Raw genomic sequence first — 12989 nt, forward strand, 5'->3', positions numbered from 1 at the left:
ACTATGGATAATATATTGGTGTCTATCTTCCCAGGATATTTTCTTTTTTATTTATTTAATTTAATTTATTTTTTTATTGGAGTTCAATTTGCCAACATATAGCATAACACCCAGTGCTAATCCGGCCAAGTCCAATCCCCTCTCAGTGCCCATCACTCAGTCATCCCAACCCCCCACCCACCTCCCCTACCACTACGGCTTGTTCATTTCCCAGTTAGGTGTCTCTCATGTTTTGTCACCCTCACTGATATTTTTGCTCATTTTCTCTCCTTTCCCTTTATTCTGTTTCACTAATTTTTATATTCCCCAAATGAATGAGACCATACGTTTGTCCTTTTCCGATTGACTTATTTCACTCAACATAATACCCTCCAGGTCCATCCACGTTGAAGCAAATGGTGGGTATTTGTCGTTTCTAATGGCTGAGGAATATTGCATTGTATACAGAGACCACATCCTCTTTATCCATCATCTTTCGATGGACACCGAGGCTCCTTCCACAGTTTGGCTATTGTGGACATTGCTGCTAGAAACATCGGGGTGCGGTGCGCAGGCGAGGCGAGGGCCGAAGCAGAGCCGGGGCCGCCACCCCCCCCCCCCCCCCCCCCCCCCCCCCCCCCCCCCCCCCGCCGCCGCCGCTGCCGCCAGGGGAGTGCAGGTGGAGCCCATCTCCCCCGGAGACGGACGCACCTTCCCGAAGCGCGGTCAGACCTGCGTGGTGCACTACACGGGGATGCTTGAAGATGGAAAGAAATTTGATTCCTCCCGGGACAGAAACAAGCCCTTTAAGTTTCTGCTAGGCAAGCAGGAGGTGATCCGCGGCTGGGAAGAAGGGGTAGCCCGGATGAGTGTGGGTCAGAGCCAAACTCTCCCCAGGCTACGCCTATGGTGCTACTGGGCACCCAGGCATCATCCCACCAAATGCCACTCTCGTCTCTGACGTGGAGCTTCTGAAACTGGAATGACAGCAGTGGCTTCCTCCCTGAGCTCCCCATTCTTGGATGTGCCATGGAGGGATGTGGCGCCTCCAGACGCGCACACGCGAGTCCGTATGGAGCTTTTCCTGATGTTCTACTGCACTCTGTATAAACATCGCCCCGACTGAATGTGTTCTGTCACCCAGCTTTGCTCTTTCCCTTTCTCCTCGTGTGTGTGTTGACCTAAACTATATGCCATAAACCTCAAGTTACTCATTTGATTTCGTTTTCATTTTGGGGTGAAGGTTCAGTTTCAGTCTTTTGGATCTAGGTTTCCGCTTAAGTATTAGTCAAGTATTAACAGCACAAGTCATGGGTTAACTTTAGAATAGGAATTGATGTTGGGGTGGGGATTACAAGAATCTTTATTTTATTTTATTTTATTTTTGGATGAAATTTTTATCTATTATATATTAAACATTCTTGCTGCTGCGCTGCAAAGCCATAGCAGATTTGAGGCACTGTTGAGGGCGGAAGTAACTCTCCCAGTTGAGAGATGTCCTTGGGTTGAATTAAAGCCCTAACTGAAACTGAAGTGGGGAGGGGGAGAGCCTCTGCCTCCCCTACCCCCTCCCCCAATAATAAACCCTCTGCCTTTTGGAAGCAGATTGTTCTCACTGCGATATTGGACACTACAGCTATCTGTCCCCAGGCCAGCAGGGACCTCTGAAGCCTTCTTCATGGCCTGGCTCTTTGTTTTGTTTTGTTTTGTTTTGTTTTCCATCCTGTGGTTTTTCTAACGGATATTCAGGACTTTTGTAATCTCATAGCTATTTGAGCTCCACTTTCCAAATTTTAAGAACTTTAGTTGAAAGTTTAAATTGAAAGTGCTGTTTGTAGACACATAACACCCGATGAAAGCCCAGCCATCATGACAAACCCTTGAGTGTTGTCTTGAGAAAATGATGCTGGTCATCACAGCTTCAGCATCTCCTGGTTTCTGATGTTCGGCTCCCCCGGCTGATCTCAGAGTTTCCTGGTTTTTCCTCCTCCCCCTCTCACCCCTTTGCTGTCCTGTGTAGTGATTTGGTGAGAGAAATTATTGCTGCCTACCCCCCCACCGCCACCTGCCTGCACTACGTATGAGTTTCAAGTTTTATTATTGCAATAAAAGTGCTTTATGCTGGCTTTTCTCAAAAAGATAACAAATAAAAAAATAAACATCGGGGTGCAGGTGTCCTGGCGTTTCACTGCATCTGTATCTTTGGGGTAAATCCCCAGCAATGCAATTGCTGGGTCGTAGGGCAGATCTATATTTAACTCTTTGAGGAACCCCCACACAGTTTTCCAGAGTGGCTGCACCAGTTCACATTCCTATCAGCAGTGCAAGAGTGTTCCCCTTTCTCCACATCCTCTCCAACATTTGTTTCCTGTCTTGTTAATGTTCCCCATTCTCACTGGTGTGAGGTGGTATCTCGTTGTGGTTTTGATCTGTATTTCTCTGATGACCAGTGATGCGGAGCATTTTCTCATGTGTTTGTTGGCATCTATGTCTTCCTCTGTGAAATTTCTGTTCATGTCTTTTGCCCATTTCATGATTGGATTTTTTGTTTCTTTGCTGTTGAGTTGAATAAGTTCTTTATAGATCTTGGAAACTAGCCCTTTATCTGATACGTCATTTACAAATATCTTCTCCCATTCTGTAGGTTGTCTTTTAGTTTTGTTGACTGTTTCTTTTGCTGTGCAGAAGCTTCTTACCTTGATGAAGTCCCAATAATTCATTTTTGCTTTTGTTTCTTTTGCCTTCATGGATGTATCTTGCAAGAAGTTGCTGTGGCCAAGTTCAAAAAGGGTGTTGCCTGTGTTCTCCTCTAGGATTTTGATGGAATCTTGTCTCACATTTAGATCTTTCATCCATTTTGAGTTTATCTTTGTGTCTGGTGCAAGAGAGTGGTCTAGTTTCATTCTTCTGCATGTGGATGTCCAATTTTCCCAGTATCATTTATTGAAGAGACTGTCTTTCTTCCAGTGGATAATCTTTCCTGCTTTGTCGAATATTAGTTGACCATAAAGCTGAGGGTCCACTTCTGGATTCTCTATTCTGTTCCATTGATCTATGTGTCTGTTTTTATGCCAGTACCACACTGTCTTGATGACCACAGCTTTGAAGTACAACCTGAAATCTGGCATTGTGATGCCCCCAGCTATGGTTTTCTTTTTAAATATTCCCCTGGCTATTCGGGGTCTCTTCTGCTTCCACACAAATCTTAAGATGATTTGTTCCAACTCTCTGAAGAAAGTCCATGGTATTTTGATAGGGATTGCAGTAAATGTGTAAATTACCCTGGGTAACATTGACATTTTCACAATATTAATTCTTCCAATCCATGAGCATGGAATATTTTTCCTTCTCTTTGTGTCTTCCTCAATTTCTTTCAGAAGTGTTCTGTAGTTTTTAGAGTATAGATACTTTACCTCTTTGGTTAGGTTTATTCCTAGGTATCTTATGCTTTTGGGTGCAATTGTAAATGGGATTGAGTCCTTAATTTCTCTTTCTTCAGTCTCATCGTTAATGTATAGAAATGCCACTGATTTCTGGGCGTTGATTTTGTATCCTTCCAGGAAAATTTCAATGCATACACATACATACATATTTGTAATATTTTAATAAAAACATGGTCATATTCTGATATTTGTAATTGTATTTGAAAATCCCAATATATGGGCAGCCCAGGTGGCTCAGCAGTTTAGCGCCACCTTCCGCCCAGGGCGTGATCCTGGAGACCTGGGATGGAGTCCTACATCAGGCTCCCTGAATGGAGCCTGCTTCTCCCTCTGCCTGTGTCTCTGCCTCTCTCTCTATGTGTGTGTGTCTCTCATGAATAAATAAATAAAATCTTTAAAAAATCACAATATATTAAATACACCCCCACATCAATAAATCTGAAACTACATTTTATATAGTATAGTGACTGCATTATATTCTAATTTATGGACATAAATAGTTTTTAAAGACCAACTGGATGTTGTTGGAAATTTAGGAATTTAGCAGTTTTTCACTGAAGCTTGAAACTGTGAGATGACTATACAAACTTCAATGAAGAGTTCTATCATAAAAGTTCAGAAAAAAATTGCTAGATTAAGGGCTATGAATATTCTCATTTTGCTTACCTGTCCCACAGAAAATCTGTATTAATTTGTGCTTCCATCAGTAACCTCAAGAAGAATGCTGCACCCTCACCAATGCTGGGGCATTTCACTCCTTTTGATACACAATGCAGTGGCACATAAACACTGACTGCAAAAAAAGTATGATTCAAGTCAGAGAAAAGCAGGTATGAAGCCGTTGCACTAAAATCTGTGAGATATGCTAGGTAAGTCTGTGCCTGAGTCTGCAGCTGCTGCTGTGCCAAGATTTCTGTGGGCCAGTCAATACACAGATCCCTGAGGACCACGTAATGTATCTCCTTATGCAAGAAACACATGATTTTGGGATCATTTTCTACTTGCTCCCTGCTATGGCTGTGCCCTCCAGGACTGCTAAGAGCTACGAAGAAAAGGAATAATTAGTTCCAGAGTGTGTCTGCAGGCTCTCCCTTCCAAGGTATATGTGAATCCTTTTAGACCGAAGTATCCACCATCTTTTTAGAATGTGCTGAGATTTAATTTATCCTCCCTTTAGATTTTGTTTTCACTGGTCACAGCCCAAAGCCTCAGCCCACCCCCAGTTCTGATCTTATTTTCTCTATCAGTACTATCACAATGCTCCTCGGTTCCTCACATGCCAGCCACAAATGCCCAATTCCTGCACTTCTGGGAATTGTTTCTATGGTGCCCTCTTAGAGTCCTCTGAATGATAAAGAAGCTCCTTTATGTCCTCAACTGCTTCCTTAAACATTCCCTTCACTTCATTGCATTCATGCAAACTTGCCCAGTCCCTGGAAAAAACCTACTTGACAACAGTCACATCAATTGTAGTCTGTTTTGGGAAGTCTGGGTGGCTCAGCGGTTGAGCACCTGCCTTCCGCCCAGGGTGTGATCCTGGAATCCCAGGAGTCCCACACTTGGCTCCCGGCATGGAGCCTGCTTCTCTATGTCTCTGCCTCTCTCACTGTCTCTCCTGAATAAATAAATAAAAGCTTTAAAAAAAAAGTCTGTTTGTTGCCATGCCCTCCATATCTATCAGTAGGATCAGTATCCTTCTTGCTCCCCAGTATTGCTTCTAACAATTGCAGCCTTTGAGGCTCATGCCAGATAATTGTATCACTTTGTCTCTCGTCTTTGTTACTATCTTCTATTCATTTAAACTTTGTTGTGTTTCCCACTGAAGCCCTGAAGTTAACATGGGCACTTCCACAGGCATAGAGATCTTCACCCAAACATCTGGCCAGTCTTTCAACCATCTTACTCTCAGCATACAACCTCACAGTGTAACTTATATCTATATTTTATTGGCAGGAACAGAGAATACCTATTTTTGGCCATGGCGGTTGGGATAAGGAGCTTTGTAACTGGACGCATTACTATTTTTAAAGATTTATTTTTATTTATGATAGACATAGAGAGAGAGAGGCAGAGACACAGGCAGAGGGAGAAGCAGGCTCCATGCACAGGGAGCCTGATGTGGGATTCGATCCCGGGTCTCCAGGATCGCGCCCTGCACCAAAGGCAGGCGCCAAACCGCTGTGCCACCCAGGGATCCCTGCAATTGGTATTTTGATAGCGATTACATTCAATGTATAGATTGCTTTGGGTAGTATAGACAGTTTAACAATATTTGTTCTTCCAATTCACAAGAATGTCTTTGAGTCATCTTCAGTATCTGTCATCAGTGTTTTATAGTTTTGAGTACAGGCCTTTCACCTCTTTGATTAGGTTTATACCCAGGTATCTTATTGTTGGTGCAATTGCATATGGGACTGATTCCTTAATTTCTCTTTTGTTGCTTCATTACTGGTGTATAGAAATGCAACAGATTTCTGTACATTGATTTTGTATCTTGAGACTTTACTGAATTCCTTCATCACTTTTAGCATTTTTTGGGGGGGGTGGTCTCTTGTATTTTCTACATAGAATATCATGTCTTCTGCAAAGAGTGATAATTCGGGTGCCTTTCAACTTTTATTTTTTTTAAGTAAGTTCTATGCCCCACATGGAGCTTGAACTCATGACCCTGAGATAAAGAATTGCAAACTTTAATTGAATGAGTCAGCCAGGCACCCCCGGATGTCTTTTATTTCTTTTTATTGTCTGATTGCCGTGGCTAGGACTTCCAGTACTATGTTAAATAACCGCAGTAAGAGTAGACATCCCTGTCTTGTTCCTGACCATAGAAGGAAAGCTCTGGTTTTCCCCAATGAGAATGATATTAGCTATGGGGTTTTAATATATAGCCTTTACTATGTTGATGTTATGTTCCCTCTAAACCTACTTTGTTGAGGTGTTTTGTTTTGTTTTTTATTATTTTTAATTTTTTTAATTTTTTTTCTTAATTTTTATTTATTTATGATAGTCACAGAGAGAGAGGCAGAGACATAGGCAGAGGGAGAAGAAGGCTCCATGCACAGGGAGCCTGATGTGGGATTCGATCCCGGGTCTCCAGGATTGCGCCCTGGGCCAAAGGCAGGCGCCAAACCGCTGCGCCACCCAGGGATCCCTGTTTTGTTTTTTAAATCATGAATGGATGCTGTACTTTGTCAAATGCTTTTCCTACACCTATAGAAATGATCATATGGTTCTTATTCTTTCTTTTATTAATGTATATCACGTTGGTTGATTTGAGGATATTGAACCATCCTTGCAGCCCAGGAAAATTCCATCTTGATTGTAATGAATGGTTTTTAAAAATGTATTGTTGGGTTTGGCCTGCTAGTATTTTATTGAAAATTTCTACCTCAGGGATATTGGCCTGTAGGGTTTTGTTTTGTTTTGTTTTTTGTTTTGGAGTCTTTAACTGGTTTTGGTATCAGGGTCATGCTGGACTCATAGAATGAATCTGGACATTTTCCTTCCTTCAGAAATTATGTCTTAAAAAGCCAAACAACACTTTATAGTTTAGCTACTCCGAGGACAGCTAAATTAACTCAGACATAAGAAACAGGTAGTTAAAACCAGCACACCTACTCCTCCTTTTTTTTTGCTAGAGGAACTATCTTCTTATGGATAACCTTAATACTTTCATACTGTGTTCCAGACACCTCCAGCCCCTCTTAGGAACCTCGTGTTATTGACTCTCTTCTTATACCAGCATATTTAAGCTCTCCATAGTGGATGCATTACACTAGGATTTACACATGTTCTAGTTTCTCATGTAAGAGATTTATCCATTTATTTGAGAGAGGTAGAGCACACATGTGAGCAGGGGGAAGAGGCAGAGGGAGTGAGTCCCAAGCAGACTCCATGCTAAGAGCAGAACCCGACCCAGGGTCCAATCTCATGACCCAGAGATCATGACTTGAGCTGAAACCAAGAGTTAGTCAACCAAGTGAGCCACCCAGGTACCCCTAGTTTCTCATTGTTTTAAAAATCTTTTGCCTTGACCAAATCTCTGTTGCACTACCCTCTTTTTCATTTTAACTTGTCTATATTCAGCCTTACTTGTCCTTTATTGATTACTAAATGTATCCCAACCTACCATCATCCTCAACACATTATTTCCAACTAAGGTCAACAATATTCCTCATGTTGCTCTTTGATATGTTCACTTTTTTTTTTTTTTATTTATGGTAGTCACACAGAGAGAGAGAGAGAGAGGCAGAGACACAGGCAGAGGGAGAAGCAGGCTCCATGCACCGGGAGCATGATGTGGGATTCGATCCTGGGTCTCCAGGATCGCGCCCTGGGGGCCAAAGGCAGGCGCTAAACCGCTGCGCCACCCAGGGATCCCGATATGTTCACTTTTTAAGACTTCATCTAATTTGACCTCTAAGTAGTATTTAAAAGAACTGACTTTACCTTCCTTCTTGAGAATAGTTTGTCTTGATTTGGCAAAGCTCTGCCTTTTTTGTTCTCTTATCTACCAAGATTCCTTTTCTCAGCCTGTCTTTAAATAGACCAAGTCTCATAGTCAGTGGTAGACATTGTCTTTTCCTACCACCTGTTTTCCCTGTGCAATCGTAGTCACCTACACAAGACCTACTATAGTCTATCTACTGATGTTGCTAAAGTTTTATGGGCACCTCCTGGGGTCCAGAACTGCAGCATATCAGCCAGTTCATCTGGATCTTTTACAACTCTATAAAGTTATCATGACCAAAACTGCAGCTACTGCCTCTTTGTCCCATCACAGGCTCCTCTACGTTTTGCTTCTCAATAAATTCAGAGTTAAGCTGGTCAGTAATTGTAAGACCAAGTAGCAAAATCTCAAGGGCTTCTTTAAGCAACTAAAACTGGTAGCTTTCCCTCTTTCTGAAAACTCTCTGGATTTCTAATACTGAAATACTGTGATTTCCCTGCTTCTCTAATCACTTGGTTTTGAATACGGGCCCATCATTATCTCTAGCCTGAGCATAAAAGTTGTGTCAGCATTCTTCTTACATTCCTCCCTTTTCTATGTTCATTTCCAAATACATGCATCCAACTTAAAATACTTAACTCTACCTCTGTGGTCTTTTTCTTTTTAAAAACCAAAATTACTATGTTAACTATAAGCATGTGCTTTTAAAACCAATAAGCTTACTTTTATCATATAGAAGTAACCAGATACAAGTAGTATAGTGCTGGTATAGCTATTTAGAGGTCTCTGAGGAACCAGGATCTCCTTCTATACCATCCTTCGGCCATGGTTGTCGTTCTCACGGTCAAAAACAGCTCCTTCAGCTCTAAGAGGAAAGAGTGTGGGAAAGCAGAAAGGTGAAGTGTAAAAGGCAAAGAGAAAAAACCAGTTAGGCCTGTTTCCAGTGATACTACCTTTGATTAATCAGGAATGAGGAATATGGCTATACTTGACTGCAAGAAGACTGAATGGAGTTTTGTAACTGGACATATTGCTATTGTGATCTGAAATAGGATTCTCAGGCAGCCCAGGTGGCTTAGCAGTTTAGCGCCACCTTCAGCCCAGGGTATGATCCTGGAGACCCGGGATTGAGTCCTGCATCAGGCTTGCTGCATGGAGCCTGTTTCTCCTCTGCCTGTGTCTCTCCACTCTCTCTGTCTCTCTCATGAATAAATACATAAAATCTTTAAAAAAAATAAAAATAAAATAAAATAGGATTGTCAGTAGGGAAGGATGAGCTGGATGTGTGACCGCCTACTAACAGTATCTTCCACAAGAGGCTAGAAAGCAACTCCTAAAAAATACTAGTAAAGTAACATATACTGTAGATATTCTAATTTTTTTTTAATTTATGATAGTCACACAGCGAGAGAGAGAGAGGCAGAGACACAGGCAGAGGGAGAAGCAGGCTCAATGCACCGGGAGCCCGACGTGGGACTCGATCCCAGGTCTCCAGGATCGCGCCCTGAGCCAAAGGCAGGCGCTAAACCGCTGCGCCACCCAGGGATCCCTACTGTAGATATTCTAAACATAATGCAATTAACTTAGAAATCAATAATAGGAGGGGTGTCTGGGTGGCTCAGGGTGTTGGACATCTGACTCTCGATTTTGGGTTAGGTTGTGATCTTGGGGTTGACCCCATATTGTGCTCCACACTCAGCAGGGAGTCTGCTTGGGATTCTCTCTCCCTCTTCCCAGTCTCTACCTCTTCCCCTTCCCCCCTCTCTCAAATGAATAAATCTTTTTAATTTACTTTTATTTATTTTTAAAATATTTTATTTATTCATGAAAGACATACAGAGAGAGAAAGGCAGAGACACAGGCAGAGGGAGAAGCAGGCTCCACGCAGGAAGCCTAATGTGGGACTCAACCCTGGGACCTCAGGACTACACCCTGAGCCAAAGGCAGACTCTCACCCGCTGAGCTATCCAGGTGTCCCTAAATAAATCTTTTTTTTTAAATAAATCTCTTTTTAAATAAGTTTATAATAAGAAAATAGCTGCAAACTTTAACTCATTTTAAAAGCATATAATTCTATGCAGCTCCCAGAGCAACGATTTGGGCAGCAACCAAAATAGTGCAGATGAGAACAAAAGGCAAAAGAAATGTAGTTTAAATTAAATCTTACAGCTTGCAACCCACTGATAGATACCTGAAATATGCAGAGCATGACATTCTGCAAGGAGTTCATGGCTGCCTTAATTCCTTCATGTTTATATTTCATTAAAGACTCAAAGTAACCTTATCTTGAAAACAGCCAAATCTTCAAGGTCCTATAAGACCCTGCATGCTTGCAGAAATTCCTTAGAAATCTACATTATGTCTACCACCTCTCCTTCCACAAAATTTAAAATATGTAATCAGTCACCCCTCACACTTGTAGGTGCAGCTCTTTCTGCCCCCAGGTCCTGTCCCTGTACTATAATAAAATCACTTTTTGCATCAAAAAACCCCCCATGGAATTCTATCAAACGTTTAAAGAAGAAATCATACCTATTCTACTAAAGCTGTTTGGAAAGATAGAAAGAGATGGAGTACTTCCAAATTCGTTCTATGAGGCCAGCATCACCTTAATTCCGAAACCAGACAAAGACCCCACCAAAAAGGAGAATTACAGACCAATATCCCTGATGAACATGGATGCAAAAATTCTCAACAAGATACTAGCCAATAGGATCCAACAACACATTAAGAAAATTATTCACCATGACCAAGTAGGATTTATCCCTGGGACACAAGGCTGGTTCAACACTCGTAAAACCATCAATGTGATTCATCATATCAGCAAGAGAAAAACCAAGAACCATATGATACTCTCATTAGATGCAGAGAAAGCATTTGACAAAATACAGCATCCATTCCTGATCAAAACCCTTCAGAGTGTTGGGATAGAGGGAACTTTCCTCGACATCTTAAAAGCCATCTATGAGGGATCCCTGGGTGGCGCAGCGGTTTGGCGCCTGCCTTTGGCCCGGGGCACGATCCTGGAGACCCGGGATCGAATCCCACGTCGGGCTCCCGGTGCATGGAGCCTGCTTCTCCCTCTGCCTATGTCTCTGCTTCTCTCTCTCTCACTGTGTGCCTATCATAAAATAAATAAAATTTAAAAAAAAAAAAATTTAAAAAAGCCATCTATGAAAAGCCCACAGCAAATATCATTCTCAATGGGGAAGCACTGGGAGCCTTTCCCCTAAGATCAGAAACAAGACAGGGATGTCCACTCTCACCACTGCTGTTCAACATAGTTCTTGAAGTCCTCGCCTCAGCAATCAGACAACAAAAAGACATTAAAGGCATTCAAATTGGCAAAGAAGAAGTCAAACTCTCCCTCTTCGCCGATGACATGATACTCTACATAGAAAACCCAAAAGCCTCCACCCCAAGATTGCTAGAACTCATACAGCAATTTGGTAGCGTGGCAGGATACAAAATCAATGCCCAGAAATCAATGGCATTTCTATACACTAACAATGAGACTGAAGAAAGAGAAATTAAGGAGTCAATCCCATTTACAATTGCACCCAAAAGCATAAGATACCTAGGAATAAACCTAACCAAAGAGGTAAAAGATCTATACCCTAAAAACTATAGAACACTTCTGAAAGAAATTGAGGAAGACACAAAGAGATGGAAAAATATTCCATGCTCATGGATTGGCAGAATTAATATTGTAAAAATGTCAATGTTATCCAGGGCAATTTATACGTTTAATGCAATCCCTATCAAAATACCATGGACTTTCTTCAGAGAGTTAGAACAAATTATTTTAAGATTTGTGTGGAATCAGAAAAGACCCCGAATAGCCAGGGGAATTTTAAAAAAGAAAACCATAGCTGGGGGCATCACAATGCCAGATTTCAGGTTGTACTACAAAGCTGTGGTCATCAAGACAGTGTGGTACTGGCACAAAAACAGACACATAGATCAATGGAACAGAATAGAGAACCCAGAAGTGGACCCTGAAATGTACGGTCATCTAATATTCGATAAAGGAGGAAAGACTATCCATTGGAAGAAAGACAGTCTCTTCAATAAATGGTGCTGGGAAAATTGGACATCCACATGCAGAAGAATGAAACTGGACCACTCTCTTTCACCATACACAAAGATAAACTCAAAATGGATGAGAGATCTAAATGTGAGACAAGATTCCATCAAAATCCTAGAGGAGAACACAGGCAACACCCTTTTTGAACTTGGCCACAGTAATTTCTTGCAAGATACATCCACAAAGGCAAAAGAAACAAAAGCAAAAATGAACTATTGGGACTTCATCAAGATAAGAAGCTTTTGCACAGCAAAGGATACAGTCAACAAAACTAAAAGACAACCTACAGAATGGGAGAAGATATTTGCAAATGACATATCAGATAAAGGGCTAGTTTCCAAAGTCTATAAAGAACTTATTAAACTCAACACCAAAGAAACAAACAATCCAATCATGAAATGGGCAAAAGACATGAAGAGAAATCTCACAGAGGAAGACATAAACATGGCCAACAAGCACATGAGAAAATGCTCTGCATCACTTGCCATCAGGGAAATACAAATCAAAACCACAATGAGATACCACCTCACACCAGTGAGAATGGGGAAAATTAAAAAGGCAGGAAACAACAAATGTTGGAGAGGATGCGGAGAAAAGGGAACCCTCTTACACTGTTGGTGGGAATGTGAAATGGTGCAGCCACTCTGGAAAACTGTGTGGAGGTTCCTCAAAGAGTGAAAAATAGACCTGCCCTACGACCCAGCAATTGCACTGTTGGGGATTTACCCCAAAGATTCAGATGCAATGAAACGTCGGGACACCTGCACCCCGATGTTTCTATCAGCAATGGCCACAATAGCCAAACTGTGGAAGGAGCCTCGGTGTCCATTGAAAGATGAATGGACAAAGAAGATGTGGTTTATGTATACAATGGAATATTACTCAGCAATTAGAAACGACAAATACCCACCATTTGCTTCAACGTGGATGGAACTGGAGGGTATTATGCTGAGTGAAATAAGTCAATCGGAGAAGGACAAACAGTGTATGTTCTCATTCATTTGGGGAATATGAATAATAGTGAAAGGGA

General features: G+C 41.7%; 1 pseudogene; it reads left to right on the forward strand.

Annotated features, from left to right (window-relative positions):
- The first annotated feature begins 613 nt into the window (after positions 1–613).
- Positions 614–1193, forward strand: LOC121475643 (annotated as a pseudogene).
- Positions 1194–12989: the final 11796 nt, after the last annotated feature.

The sequence above is a fragment of the Vulpes lagopus genome, chromosome 14, assembly GCF_018345385.1.
Source record: "Vulpes lagopus strain Blue_001 chromosome 14, ASM1834538v1, whole genome shotgun sequence".
NCBI lineage: Eukaryota > Metazoa > Chordata > Mammalia > Carnivora > Canidae > Vulpes > Vulpes lagopus.